The following is a 16,905-nucleotide window of genomic DNA, read 5'->3' as shown; positions in this document are numbered from 1 at the left end:
GAACGGTGGATTAGATTTTCACCGCAACGATATTAGAAACGATCATTCGGTTTGATTTATGCGCTATACTCGTTAATTTGTTTCATCGGCTGCAACATGAAAGTCTACACAAGTAATGAGAATTTTGATTAATACTCTGTAACTGTATAATGCACATAATTCAGTCGGTGATATTATAGGAAGAGGAAAGATCGTCGGTCTTATTGCTTTTAATGCTATTACAATTTTCGAATAAATATTTATTTAATCGTAAAATTATATTGATATTTGAAATAATAGATTACATGAAAATTTATAAAATTAATGGAATTCGAACAAATACGCGATCATACAACGAATATTAGTCTGTATTTGTCATTTTTCTGTCGGCTTGATAATATTAAAAAACGTATATTCGAAACGATTTTATATTTTCACACTCGATAAAATACCGTGGCGCAGGTACAAACGAATCAAATTTTTTATTAAATTTCCAAAAATTCACGATGCAATGTTAATTCTTGCAGAATATTTCCGTCATGCATTTGCACTGTGTACGTGCAACATTTCGTAATTCATGATTCATTGCTTCTTGATCGATGAACTTGTTTCTACGGTTGCTCGAAGGGAAAAAAAACAGTAATAGCGTGATTTACTGAGCAGCTTTGTACCTTGTTACACTGTTTCTGTTTCTATCGACATCCGTTCAGTATTACTCTATTATACTTATAAACATTCGTCTTCGATAACGTACTACTTATAGTGTAGGGAAATGTAATACACGCTTTCACGAGTTCTACTTCACGACATAACTTTAATATACTTTCTCAAATAATTGTTCCATTATCGAATTTAAATTGACTAATAAATTGATTCGGTTACTATTAATTTCAAAACAAAGACAAATTATGTTCCAAAGAAGCAGAACTTAAGATAAATGATCAAACTGAAGATGACATGCATGACCGCCCACGTTAATTACGTGAGCATATTATATACATAATCCTATGGTAAGGTCCATTTAATTAAGTTTTAATGAAGTACGTGCATGCTTCGCGTGCTTTCCAAATTGATTTTTTAGAACACAAAAACTACAACAGTATTCTAGTAGATGTACCTTTGCTTAGAGACACGTCTACGTACCCTTGCTCCCTAGTAATTTACCTAAATTACCTTCGAGAAGGTAGCATCGCATAAAGTAGAGCTTCTTAATTTGAAAATAACATGCACCCACTTTTATAAAATAAAGTATAGCCTAACTACATAGAAATTACATTTTTTTCTATTCGATGAAAAAAATATATAAGTTTAACTATTCGCCTTTCCGTTGTACCGATTTTGTGCCATTTATATCAGGCGATACAGCAGGTTATGCAAATGAAGTTAAAGTCAGTCAAGAATTGTCAAAATCTCATTATCAACTGGAAATTTCTTCAAATTACAACTAACAAAACTGATGTTTCAATACATCGCTTGGAATAATGGAAAAATTATAATAACATGAAAACGATGTTAATTTAAGACTATCTAGACTTAGAGCGTGCTTGCAATCACCAGTCTGTTCACGTCAACAGCAAGAAGAAAAATCCGCCAAAGAAAAGCAGGTATGAACAGATCTATAAATATTAATATCCACATATCATGTTCACTCGGATTGAAACTCGTTACCAAGTTGAATTCGTTGGGTAATCGCTGGTAATAACGCGCCGTGATACCGAAGCAACGAACGTAAAAAGCGAGTGCAGGTAGCGCGAGATGCAAAATTACACAGTACCACGGTGAAAATTAACTCGTTTCAGTCTTCAAAAAGCAACCATATGGTGTAGCCAGAATATCGTTGAAAGAGCAAGGCGGAGCAAGGAGTCATCTTCTAATTCAGTCGAGGGAATAATGGCATGTTGTAGCGTAGATCATGAATAAATTCGAACGAAGCCAGAAAAAGTTTAAAATTTTTATATTTCTTTCTGCAGAAGCTTCTCAGTATGTATTTCGTTGCTAAAGAATTACGAGAATAATATATAGCAGAGCAATTTTAAAATTCAATGCGTCGTCAACCAATTTCATATCGAAACTATCTTTCCACTTGATTTTGGGATTAAATATGCGTTGTTGTAACCCTTTTGAACATTTACAAAATATTGGAAACGTTAATTACATAGAAAAATTGCATTAATTAAAATTAATTAAGATGAACTCAATGATTAAACCAACGTTGTTCGTCTGTTATAAAACGTTGTAGATTTATGGCTTATTTAAAAAACAAATAATAGTCATATATTCTTGTCATATAAGAATTAACATGGTTATTTTTGATTTATTTTCCTTTTTTATTTGGATATAAATATTCTAAACTGAGAGAATTATTGCACGGTGCATTCCTTCGCCATGAAATGTAAATTCCGAACATTTCTGCAACTATCATTAAGTGGCAATCGTTCGACATATTCCTTTTTCACGACGTGAAGAGTGAAACGCGAGGGAAAAACTGGAACAAAATCGAAATGGTTCGAAGCTGTCCCCGAAAAGAATCAAATTAACCGGTGATTTGTATTCACCGAACGGCGAATAATTTTTGCGTATGAATTATTTAAATGATCGACAATAAAAAAGAAAACGGAGGGTTGGCGAGCAATTTTAACGATCGAGTTACCCGACGTAAATAGCGGCGCGATCGATGGTTCCTTTTTGTTCCTCAAGTAAGTCACGTGGTGAAACCTTTCTTCGAAGGACGGCGGACAATCGCACGTGCGACCGCTATTCGCACGTAAATCTAATGCTCTCGACCAAAGATCCGCAATTTTTCATGCTTATCTGCTTATTTTCATCTAAAGAACAACGATTTCTTTAATCAATACGCTTGCAAAATAAAAGCTAATATCCAGAGGAAAGGTATAATTAGAAATTGACTTTGTGATATGCAAGCAACCAATTAAACTTGCTACGATCCTGAAATTTTTTGTGTCTCGGAGAAAGGACTTGTAATGTTTAAAAATGATATTTAACAGAAAATTAAAACGTTCGATATTCAAATATCGATAATATTACTCGCTCAATTAATTAGGAAATTGTATTAAAATGATTAATTAAAATTCGAAATAATTTATGAGTCATTCTTATCTATCTTCTACCTAATCCTAACGCATTATAACATTCATATATCAAAAATTAACGAGATTCGTCAGAAAGAAACTTAGCCACGGTGAATGTACCGATCTGTTACGATCACATGTTCGGAAATTATAATAAATGGTATTTCATAGATTTCTACCAGAAGGTGAAAGCGCGTTATTAAGTGAAATATCTCTTTGCTTAGAAAATTATTTAAAACGAAACGTAGAAAGCAGCGTTGCGGGATTCGGTCAAGTCATAAAGCAATCATATTAATAACGACGTTCGTCGACGTTCCGCACGAGAATCGACGATTTGAGAAAGATGAAAGATTTCGCTTTTGACGAAGCATCGTGGAACCAGTGAAATCGGCAGGGAGTTGATTCTTGTGCGAAAGTGCTTCCTTAACGTGCATCAGCGACCTGCCTTAATGCAATGCGCATATGTAATAACGATCAGCGCATGCCGGGTACAATGACTTGGTAAACGCCATGCTGCACGCAAACGGCGCAACTGTCTTGCCCACGGATGCATATCCTTTTGTACTAGCGGAATGGGACACGTAATATTTCCAGTGGATTAATTAAAAGGCAATGCTGTCGTCGTGCTGTCTCTTCAACTTTTCTTGGTCCTATCGTATAGATTTGAGTATCTTTTTAAAATGTCTGATTCTCTGATCGATTTAATTTTTGTATTAATTTTTCAGAATATTTATTAATTTCTAGAAATTTGTTTACATTCGTTTCTAAAATTATTAATAATTACGTTAGTAAGGGATTTTATATTACTAGAAATATTATGAAAAGAAATATTTATTAATATATGAATTTTTTTAATTCTCCACGATAATTTGCCATGTGTAAAAAAGTTATTTATCTTAGATTGCATTTTCGTGGTATATATGTGAGAATGCGAAAGATAAGTGGACAAAGAATTTAATAATGCATAAAATGAATCTTGTAAGTAAATTAGGGAAAACAATTAGAATGAAATTACAGTATTACGAAAACTGAATGGAAATATTGAATATAGTATGAGCACGTGGGTTATGTAATTATTACACCAGATATGACCATATCACTATGCATGAAATCGGAGCATGCAACACTTAGCAAATAAGTATAATATTATCATAATTATTCCATTCAACCGCACTCGACAAATGTTTATTAAACAACAGCCATTACTAATATAATTATCTTTTTACCATTAAGGTTAATTTTTAACTTTAATATTTTATTACATTAGTTTCATTAAATAAATGCAAACAACAGTTTACCTGTCTCTTTCTGAAATCAAAGTATCAACTTCTGCTAATAGAACAGAAAATGTCCATTAATTGAAACGACATTAACCAATGTGATCGATTAATTGATGGCAAGTAAAAGACGTTCTCTTGGAGTTCATAGTTGGAGCATACATATAATACTTGGCTGGCTAAAGAGCTTTGTTTCTGCAACTCATTGTGGAACGACTTCTCCCATAAGTACTTACGTGGCACGCATTGTGTGCTACACGTACACAAGCAAAATCGACACAGAATGTATGCAACTCTTGTTTAATTTACATTATGCAAGACTAATGCCATTTCCACGCCTATTTAAGTCGACGTGTTCAGCTTAATCAAAGCATGCCCTAAATTACTACGCTGAAGTTAAAAGCGATAGCGAAGGCTATTAGCCGCAATATCTAGCGTGTCGTTCGGTATACCGTTAAGAAGTACAAGGATTAATTATTATTCAAACGTAAAATTGGTAAAACTATTTAAACTTAAATTTATCTAAATTAAAAATTATCCAAACATCATTCGCATTAGATACTTTACATCAGCTCGTTTTCATAAATATATATTTAGATATAAAAATTTTATATTTAAAAAAATTATCACAATTTTGAGAGCTTCCGTTTATCCTTTATCTTTTATTTCTCTCTAGATTTATGTTTTATAAATTTTGAATTATTATCAAAGCCAGAAGCGATTCAACGTTCAAGTAATTATTTTAAAAGTATGTCAAAAATACGCTTTTTTCTCTCTTTTTACAGACAAGATTTTAAAGCACAGGGAATCGATCGAAACGATGATATATAAAATATAAATTTTATTGTCCTTTCTTTATCGGATTAAACGTTTTCCCTGTAATCTGTTAAATTCGTTTCAACGTCGTTTTTATAAAATTTTCTATTATGTATGAAACTTTATATCCTGAAGTTTGCAGATTTTTCTTTATAAAGCTTCTTTTGTCGTAGAAATCAACATATTTGAAATCATGATTCATTTTCTACTATCTTCGTTGCCTGCTTCTTTCATACATCTTTCTTTGCATTTGAAAAGATGCAGCTCCACAGAAAATGATCTTATATCTACGTGTGCCTTTCCATTTTCAACGATATGCTTTCAGGCAAGCAGACAAAACTACGTACATAAACAGCATTTAGATTGTAACAACGTCACAGTCAGGACTTGTTGCCCTTATGAGAATTTATCGAAATCTTCTCTTCGCGGTTGTCAGTTTTCTCAAATAATTTCGTCCTTTGAAAAACTATTCCACGTCCTATCAGTCGCAGCTTAATTTCCAGCTGCGTAAGACACGATGTTGCTGGAATTAATTCCTTCCCTTGGCACAACAAATTTAATTGTACATCTCTGAATATTTCTTTTATGTACGTTTCTTCATGATGTCTTGAACGTTGTGAGGTAAATAGGCCGTGATAGTGCAGTAGTTTCTGATGTGTTTGGTGAGACAGGTTCTGCTGCGGGTCGCCGGTGTCTCTGCTGGGATACTGCTGTATTTTTCTTCTCGTTTCTCGGGTCGTGGAAGAAAAATCGAATTCCGAATGTTCGTAACCTTAGGCGCTAACCACTGCACTGTCGTCGTCCGACGTTAAGTTAGTGTCGAGTGGTGGTATTTTGATGTCGAGTGCCGCCACAGGTGCAATTTATCAAAGACGAAAAATTAAACAAACATTTTTAATTAATGAATACCGGTTTTGAGACGTTCTACACTTAATATACTTCCATGAAGAGAATAACTACAAATTGGTAATATATAAAAGACAAATACTCGACGATGGTTGAGCGAATTTTGTAAAAATTTCAGTTTGCAACTGAAAGCGCTATCGACCTGTATTGATCGAGTGCAGTGCTTATCGTTTGTTATTAGTGGAAATTATCTATTTTCAATGTGCGCGATGATACACACGAACGTATACAGAGTGTCCGCCCAGTTAGCTATTCAAACTTCGCACGCGTGATTAACGAATTATTCTGACAAAAGATGTCACGTATACTATAAGTTTGTTTCAATATTGAGATTAACATTGTTTGTGGTGATTTTAATTATGAAGCTTCCTAATAGAATAAGTTAAATAATAAGTTAAAGCTTGTGTATGACGTTCCGCCTTTTATACTTCATTTAAGCGTTTCAATAGAATTTATGGTGCCCGATATTTATGGTGCAACATGTGAATTGATGTACATGTAGGTTATTATTTCCAATTAATTCAATGAAAAGCCGCGTAATATTATAAAATATGGTTTATTGTTATTTATGGACATTGATTTATAGTAAGTGTATATAGTAATTCGAAATAGTAAACGGGTACTTTGTTAGGCTATATATCATAGAGACACAAGTAAGAGCGAATTATACATTAGAAAGTTTGATAGAAAATTAGAAGAAAAATCGGAATAAAATTAGGAAAATAGTATTTCGTATTAAAACAGAACTAATAGTCATGTAATAGTTATTAGATCAGTGTATCACTTTTGCTTTTTTTTTTTTAATATCCTGTTGAACGAGTAAAGAGTTTATTGAATATCTCATGTAAACATTTCACGTATAAAGTGTAAATAAATTGTATGTCTATGTGAGTAGTTCTTTGGAAAAATGGAACAGATAAAATTCTTATAATATTTACTCTTGATTAAGGAAGGAAACGTATGATTAAATGTTAGGGCGTTACGAAAGTTATATTTTTGAATAAATTTGTAGAAATATTTTTTATACCCGTAATAGAAATTATAGGGATCTCTATGGTGTTACGCCTACATACTGCATTGCTGAACAGCAATGATGCAGCATCGATGAATGCAGTATGATTTCGCCATCGCCGACGTATTCTTAAGATTCAACCATCATCGGGGAATTGTATTTTCCATGACTGAATCACAAAATAGATATTATATGCATGCATGTTACGAGACTACCTGTCTCGTGTTCTGTAATACCGATTTCGTACATAATTAACTCACTCGTCAAAGGCGATAAATATACGATTGAGTGAAATAACATTCGCCTTGAACACTCGCATTTCGATAAAGAATAGAATGAAAGAAAGCGATGCAGCCACTTGCAATGATTAAATGCAGGCACAAATATTGACTGCATACAGATTTACTAAATGATTGAACGTCAAGTTTATCGTGGATTTAATTGAGGTGTCGAGTGTATTTTACCTCTAGTCAATAATAAAGTCTGTTACCAATACTTGGCAAATTAAGGAGGTAATTAAAGGAGAGCAAGTACTATCGAGTGATAAAACAGTAACAGTTATGAATATCTACTTTATCAACACATTAACTTTACCGATACCTACATACTGTATTACCAACATAAACCGTAGGTCGGTAACTGTAGATTGTCTATGCCACGTGACGAGGGACACGAAAATAATATGAGGAGTTACGTGACCATCACCCGAAATAATAGGACGTGAAAATTTATTGAATATCACACCTATTGTGTACCCCGTTGGTGTTCCATACATACATATTAACACAAGTAAGGTACAGAATAGACATGAGATTCCTCTATTTAGTTAATGCTATTAAAATATTTCTTAACTACTTGAAAGAAATTACTAGTAAATTAGGAATTTTTCAATTAATTTTAATAAAATTTTTAAAGCGTTGCTGAGTCGGTAAACGTAAGCCACGTGTTACGTAGTTGACGCGTGCTCTGCTAGGTGGCACTACATGCTCGTTCGAATGATAAAATTTAAATTATCGGGCGAATGAAATATTAAAAGTTTAAAAATTTTATTACACGACAATTTTAAAACTCTGTGACACTATCTCAGATATATAAAAATACTTTTAATTCAAATTCAATACACTGAATCTTAGCGCGAAGATCTTTCTCAATTTTTTATTTATTCCAAAATACGTACAAAGAATCGTCTAGCCCAAAGCATTTATACTCGATTAACTGCTTCCGAAGTTTCACCTGAATCTATTTCCTGTGAATACATTTTGACATTCTATTCTAATCAACTCTAAAACCTGTTTCCGTCAAGTTAGTTTGAAGTTCTAATTCAGGCCCTTGCTCAAACTTATCTATTCATTCATAGTTTTTAAGTAGGTCAAAAACGTTCACCGTCGTATCTTCTCGTTTTATATTACAAAATTCTATTACCCTACTTTTCGTATACCAATGCTTCAATTAGAAATAAAAATTAAAAATTTGCATTTGCAATTCTACAACATCATAATTCGTAACTTCACCACACGTTAACAAATTAACTTTCTCGCGCATTCGCAAACCGGTGAGATATCATTCCCCACTTCCACGTTAGTCAATCGATTACAAAATCGCGTCATTCCCTAATATTAATTTCCCTTAATTTTGGTTCGCCTTGTCGAGCAATCGTAGCTTCCTTTGCACCTAGTTAGTTCCATGTAAATAAGGAATATTAACGAAGCCATTGATCCAACAAGATTTACAAAGCGTTTAATTTTTATTCTCTACGCGATTACGTCTACCGGATATTTAAATCGACGGCGATACGATCGAACTTTTTCGGTAACTAAAAGCCGAGTACAAAATCTCCATGACACACTGACGAAACAGAAAAATCGAAATCAGAATGCGATTGTCCCTTGGTAACCTGTATTCGACGACTCGATGAGAAATTAGCGATTCTAAGCAGTTTCTTTTCTGTGCACACGCACTGCGTTTACACACGTGTTCGACATAGCCAACGTTCGTTAATTACTTGGCGCCAATGATACCTATTTGAATTTCCTATTTCTTACGTCTTATCGATCGTCGTGACATGTTCTTTACGGCAGCGTCGTGTCTGTTCTGTTCGAAGAATAACGTTTTCTCATTCGTTTCTAGAATAATTAAATAGTCTTAGCACAGCTCTCAAACTCGAACTTCATTTTTCTTCGGTTGAACGAGGGTACGTGTGAAATATACGGGTAGAAAATGAATTCCTTATTTTTCGATATATTATACACATTGTTAAATTCGTTCACGTTATCGATAAAAGGTATGAATACTCTAAGAAATTTTCTACAACGTATTTTGCATCTTCGAGTCATTGTTATAGAGAATATGCGTCGACTATGCAGAAAATTTGAAGCAAACCGATGACCCGAATGTTACGCGTTCCCTGTGTAAAGCAATGGCATACGCTGCGAGCCATTAGATAACAACCGTTTCCTTTACTATCAGACATTCAAACACGTTATGTTATCAAACTATTTTATTTTATATTTTAAATTGTCCGTGATATTTTAAATGTCTGGGAATAAAGTTACATCAAATTAAAAATTCCAGAATTAATCTCGATGATACCAATTTAAGAGTAACTCGTAAATAGAAATTTTTCTGAAACAGAATCCTAAACCTTCGAAAATAACAACCTTCGTACATCGCTGTATAAAATTCCACGCCAAATATACGATCTTTCCATCGCGACCTTGAGATGCCTACAGTTAAAGAAGAAATATCCAAATTCAGTAATAGATATACCATAAGAAGATATATAAGAAGATGTACCAAGAATTAACAATCACCAAAACCCACTTAGACATAAAAGATATAACTTAGAAAAAACGAAGCTGGCACCCCGCTGGGGGTAGCCACCCACATGCTATATTTATTTTTATTTTATTTTTTTTTATTTTTTTCACCAATAAGATATAACACTTTACCAAATGTCCATAAGGACAAATTGTAAAATAACCAAAATAAAATAAAAAAAAAAAAAAAAACTTTACCAAATGTCCATAAGGACAAATTGTAAAATAACCAAAATAAAATAAAAAAAAAAAAAACTTTACCAAATGTCCATAAGGACAAATTGTAAAATAACCAAAATAAAATAAAAAAAAAAAAAACTTTACCAAATGTCCATAAGGACAAATTGTAAAATAACCAAAATAAAATAAAAAAAAAAAAAAAAAAACTTTACCAAATGTCCATAAGGACAAATTGTAAAATAACCAAAATAAAATAAAAAAAAAAAAAAAAACTTTACCAAATGTCCATAAGGACAAATTGTAAAATAACCAAAATAAAATAAAAAAAAAAAAAAAACTTTACCAAATGTCCATAAGGACAAATTGTAAAATAACCAAACTAAAATAAAAAAAAAAAAAGAACCCACTTAGTTACCCAATTACTTGACACGACGGATCAGATGCACAGGCTAAAAAGACATTACCCTCTAGATTTAAACATTAGATTCAGCTAGAATCAAACATACGATAATCATTTATTATTCAGGTAAGAATAATTTACCACGCTAGAATAATTTACTTATAATTCTCAATGAAAATTCATTGTAAACTACACGCAAATAAAAGCAAAAGTACGATCTATACCGAAACACCGTATATACAGGCACGAAACGTCCAAAAATCACGACACTGGCATTCAAATTTTTCTTCGAAAGAATGACACATCCCGTCCTCTCTTTCGACCAAACGAAAAGAGAAAAACGCTTGGAGAGTACCGATAAAAAATGCTCGATAAGCTCATTATCGCAAAGGCAAGTTCATCGCGAGTTGGGGCGTCGCGTCTCCTCCGTTGTGGCGGAGGCGAGTAGCGAGCAAAGCGATGGTGCGTGCGCGAACGGATCCTAAAGTCATGGAGGCGCGAGCAGGTGGCACCCGCATTCGAATCAAACGAAAAAATCCCAGGAAGAAATAAGCGGCTAGGCGGGCCGAGGCTGCCATACCGGGGCAAATTTAATTGACCGTTCGTTTTATTTGAACGTTAGTATGGAATTAAATGGCGATACTGACCGGACGAGGTTGCGCGTCGACGACGAGGACAAAAATGGTGTCCTCGTCGTCGTCTTCGTGGTTCGATGATAAGATCGCGCGATTAAAGGCTTCAGCGACTCTAACAACGCCGGTGAATCAGGTGTACAAGTTGTAGGAGACGAGGATACGTGCCATGAGCAATTAATTACATAGAAAATGATGGAAACTCGAACTGGTTAATAATCTCTTCGATATGATAATTCGTGTATTTAGAAGTTTTCATTTTTATCACTTACTGTGCGACGATATTTTATTCATTCGTGTGGAGGGCAAATTACGTAACTTGTGGAATTAAATGTGCAAAGAAATGTAATTAGCAATTATTTTGTTCTGCTCGGAGTTGTTTATGGTTAGAGGAATAACATTTGTAGGAATAAAGCATTTGAAAATTTTGGGAAGAAAATATCTTTAGCGATGCAATTGTGAAGAATAAATGCGAAGAGATGGGGAAGATAGATATTGTTAATGTTAAAAACAATTTAAATGTACGATGATAATAATATAACGAGATATTATCCCAGTTTGTAAAAGAAAGAATAAAAGTCATAAATAAAAAAAAAATGATTAATTCTCGTGTAAGGATAAATGAAAAAGGAAAGACGTAAAAGGAAAGAAACTGGCTCGAACTCGTAAAAAAACACAATTTGCTTGAAATGTGGACCACAGCCAGTTTCGGCGTGAAGCTTTCATCGGGGCCCGCGTTTTACGTTTCAATCATGCTAACGATACATTTTCTGAAACATTATGCGGAGTACATTGCAACGAAATTGCAGTGCGGCAGCTCGTACTGGGGCAAGTTCGTGTGTTGCACCTGCAAAACGAGGCAGAACTAATGCAGCCATCTTGTTCGATCGATGTTGCGCACGAAGGAAAAAGTTTATAACGGATAACGTAAAAGACTCGAATTTTGCGATATTCCACCTATGGTATAAAGATGGATAAACAATATCCGCGCTGTTTTTCTTCGAAATTGTGCCCTGGCAAAATGCTGCCGTTCGTTTATAATTTGTAAAATACAATTTTTTTAAAAATCTGCGTGTAACTACAAATATGATTTTCAAGACGCTTTTCAAATAATAGATATTTTTAATCATTAAATTAGGTTGGCAATTATATCTTTGAATTTTATATTTATCAACTACCCGGCGTTGTTAATTAGATAACCATTTTCTTACGATCAAGACTGTTAAAGAAGGCAAAAGACTCGAGTTTTGCGATATTCCTCCTATGGTATGAAGATGGATAAACAATATCCGCGCTGTTTTTCTTCGAAATTGTGCCCTGGAAAAATGCTGCCGTTCGTTTATAATTTGTAAAATACAATTTTTTAAAAAATCTGCGTGTAACTAAAAATATGATTTTCAAGACGCTTTTCAAATAATAGATATTTTTAATCGTTAAATTAGGTTGGCAATTATATCTTTAAATTTTATATTTATCAATTACCCGGCGTTGTTAATTAGGTAACCATTTTCTTACGATCAAGACTGTTAAAGAAGGCAAAAGACTCGAGTTTTGGGATATTCCTCCTATGGTATAAAGATGGATAAACAATATCCGCGCTGTTTTTCTTCGAAATTGTGCCCTGGCAAAATGCTGCCGTTCGTTTATAATTTGTAAAATACAATTTTTTAAAAATCTGCGTGTAACTACAAATATGATTTTCAAGACGCTTTTCAAATAATAGATATTTTTAATCGTTAAATTAGGTTGGCAGTTATATCTTTGAATTTTATATTTATCAATTACCCGGCGTTGTTAATTAGGTAACCATTTTCTTACGGTCAAGACTGTTAAAGAAGGCTAAAGACTTCGTATGCCTTCGATCTAGTTGTATTTAATCGCGGTCACCATAAAAAATTTCTAATCAAATTATTACATATAACTCGTACGTAGTCGGATATAACATGTATTATCATAATATAAAAAATTTATCTGATAATGTATTTATACTATAATGTATAATATAATATAACGTAGAGTAATATAACAACAGATAATATAATATGACTAACAATTATTTTCTTCGTAGATCGCGTACAATTATTTTATACGTTTAATCGTGCAGCTGAAATATTAATTGTAAAATTTTCGAAAGTACTTTTCACTTTCGTAATTAACGATCTTACAAAGAATTTAATGAAAGTATAAAATTACTATGCATATTCGCAATAACAGTCAAATGCGCCTTTCCCGAGTGTTTTCTTTTTTTAAGAAACGGGTAGCGAACGAGTAACTCATTCGAAGAAATGTTAATTGAAGTGTAATAACTTTTGATCAACGAAACAATCTTGATAAAGAGCTGAAGTATACTGATTTCTATAATTTAGTTTCAATTATTCGAATAGAAAGTATATGGATAATTAAAAAACAAGAGTGCTCGAAGGCGTGTAATCACAAACGTAAGCAATTTATAGTGATTATAAACAGAGCTGCTCCAGACCTCAAAAATAGCTGCTTAGAAGATACTGTTATAGAAACTCGAATCTATTCTTAACCTGAGCCCAAAATGCTCTGAATCCTGAATCCAAAAATACTGTTAACTAATCTTCTTTTCACGTAAAAAACTCCATGTCGTTGAACTTGAACATCTTCGTGTAAAATCACACAAACGTCACGTGATAAGTCCACTTCCGTTGATTTTCTAATTTTCACCGATGGCTAAAAAATAGTACGTAAACCTAAACAAAACGCAAGCAATATTTTTGAAATATCCAAACTTGTGACAAATGTACGTATATATTTGATTTCGAAATCGCTTAGAAACACTCCTTTGCTGATATAAAATGTTAAAGTAACTGCAATATAAAAATTGAAAAGTCCGATCTATGATGTTTCTGCTCCTTCTACGATCTTGGTATACGTATACATATTTTACAATGTACAATGCGCCATTGAATTTCTGCTTGAGAATCTTTCAACATCCACGATCGTTATTCCGATCTTTGCGACATAATTTACATATCCCTGCTGCTACGAAGCAACACAATCGTATTTTTAATTGTCTGTGCGCCAAAGAGAGGCGAACAGAAGATCACGAGGAGATCGTGGAACGTCATCGCGACAACCCTTTGCAGCAAGAAGCGTTCGAGCTAACTACGATCGCGTAATGGTTCCTCGGACGGTTGTTTCGCGCGTCGCGGCGCGTATTTTAATGCAACAAAATTGCTGGTCTGCAGGCCGGGCAAGGGTGAATTTCATACACCTGCATGATTTTATATACACCTGCGGAAGAGTTGTACGGTTAAAGAGCGCGAGACGGCAGCCATGTCGCGCGTAAAGTGGCAAGGTTAAACCGTACGTACGCGACTTCTCGTCAAAATGGAAAGGAGGAGGCAACGAGACGAGGACGGTAAAAACGAAAAAGGGCGGAGAGAAAATAAATGCTCGCCGCTTATAAATACTTTTTCCATCGAATGGCAGAACTCGTCGTACCTCCGGAAATATTTGTTCTGCTACATAAGTTTCAGATATACATCCGTGCAACCGGCGTCGCATTCGAATAGATACGCATCCGTTTCGACGTTGTTGGGGAGGATGAATTAATGAGAGAGGTAGAGATGAAGGCCGACGTATATGAGCACCATGATTGTACAGAATTTATGAAATGCTTCGACTCCCCGTTTTTAATCCATTAAGCATCAACGTCGCGTTTAACATTTCATTTGCAATTTTTTTCTTTTCTTCCTTTTCCTTTTTCAAACATTGACTTCTTACTCGCTTTTCGAACATTGTTACGATGAGAGGGAATTTCAAAAACTCCTTTAATGTTTTGTTCTTCGATCGCTGTTCTTGCGCCAACGTTCTATAATTTTATGAAATTTGAAGAAATCTAAGTTTCCTTATTCGTGATTTGTACAGTAGGTTTCCGTAGTATCCAGTAATAATTATTATATTTAGATACGTTTTCGAATAGGTATTGACACGTCTACACAATTTTTTATTTCACTGTTTGGCTTAACGACTTCTGCGTGACTTCTTTGTGCAACTCCCCGTTCACAGTACGATGTGTGCGATGGTAGTGTTTGGTTTGAAATTAAGTTTAATTAATGGTCGTCAGATGGGAATGGAACGTAAGTACACGACACGTAACATGCAAGTTGGAAAATTTGGATCCAAGCGAGATCGATTAAGTAAGGTCCGAACGAGGCATTATTGATTTAGCAATTTTCTAGGAGAAATCGTAGTAATTTACGTGCAGACGCTACTTTTAAAAGACATACAGATATTTGCAATTCTAACTTTGATAATTTGATGTTTTAAACACTTCGTATCGTCGTTGTATTCGTAAAATCTTGCACCAACGGCGTAAACAAAATTAATTATACACTTCTTTTAAGAAATTTTATCAAAAAATTCATTTACATATTCTAAAGTATGTATGAAAATAGGGAAAATCAAGAAATATCGTGTTCCAAAAGTTCGCTAAAGTAATTATACCAATCTGAAAGAGATGGCTAATTTAGAAGTACACAAATTAATTTTGCAACAAAATTGTTCGAAATTACGCTTACCCAACTACATTGCCAAAGAATATACGGAGATCGAATCACACTTTTGCGTGCGTGGAAATGTACGGCGAATTCAGCACCGTATGCAATTAAGGAAGCCATAAGTAGAATGATATCTCCGCAGGGAGCAACAATTTCCGAAAAGATAACGGCTCGAAGACAGAAAAATCGAGCTCGTATCGTTTTAGATGCGATATACATGAGATTCGTTAAAAAAGATTGTGCAACCTTCTTTAATCCTTGATCCTCGTCCCTTTGCTGTCCGTATTAAACATCATTTTACAAGCCAAGCGTACAGTTTGAAGAATCGAGCTTTGTCAATCAGCTACGCAATTGAATGTAGAAAAACGATTGATGTTAAAGAAGGATCAAAGAGGAGAGAAGGATCATTGTACTGTTAATATCCTTCAATCTTCAGGATTAACCGGCAACAGCCTTGAGCGGTTAGTATTAGAGAAGCACAGTGTAATCAGGATAACGGAATTTACTGCAACGTCGTAAATGTGAGCGGTTGAAGATTATTTTATACTATAAGAAAGACTATAAGAATGAATTGCTCTCCCTCTACCTGTCTCTTTTATTGTTGATCAGGTGATTATAGAATAATACGTAGCAAATATTTCAAGTATAATAGATCTAGTATAATAGTAGTATAATAATTCTATTCTAGCGATTTATGCGTATGTTCATGCCGACACGAAGAATTTATTTTATGATTATGAATTTTATTTATGGAGTTCCTTTCGTGGCCACTTTATTTCTCCTTCCTCCCCTGTAATCCCTTCTCAAGTATATTAGATTTCGTATCATTTAGCAGTACCTTCGTATAGTTATACAAATTTGATATTATGAAAATGAAGTGTAGAAGCTGATAAAAAAACGCTTCATTGAAAAATAGGGCTATGTGCAAATACGTTTTGTAGCCACTGAACGTAGAGGGTGCAAACTCTTAAAAAAGTCCATTCAAGAAGTGTGTGTGTGTGTGTTTGTGTAATCAAATATAGAAAAAAGAAACGGTAATCGCAAGAAGAATAAAGAAAACAAGCTTTCTCGTATTTTTGAAAACGTTTCAATTTAAGAACAAAATGATGATAAAATATAATTACTAACGAAGTTAACATACCTGCTCCCTTTATGCGAAGCATGATGAATATACAGCTGAGGTAGCTGTAGATAGCTATAAAAGTTTATGTCAATTTGTGACAAATTGGTTCAACAGACACTGGCTTTCTCCATATCCAAACTGGTTTA

The 16,905-nt window shown here is 33.9% G+C and overlaps 1 long non-coding RNA gene across 1 annotated transcript in view; it reads left to right on the top strand.

Annotated features, from left to right (window-relative positions):
* LOC132907129 (uncharacterized) overlaps positions 1-16,905 on the top strand; it is a 110,619-nt gene that overhangs the window by 31,882 nt on the left and 61,832 nt on the right. The window lies entirely within an intron of this gene.

The sequence above is a fragment of the Bombus pascuorum genome, chromosome 5, assembly GCF_905332965.1.
Source record: "Bombus pascuorum chromosome 5, iyBomPasc1.1, whole genome shotgun sequence".
Lineage (NCBI taxonomy): Eukaryota > Metazoa > Arthropoda > Insecta > Hymenoptera > Apidae > Bombus > Bombus pascuorum.
The sequence above is the reverse complement of the archived record's forward strand: the minus strand, read 5'-3'. Positions and strand labels throughout refer to the sequence as shown.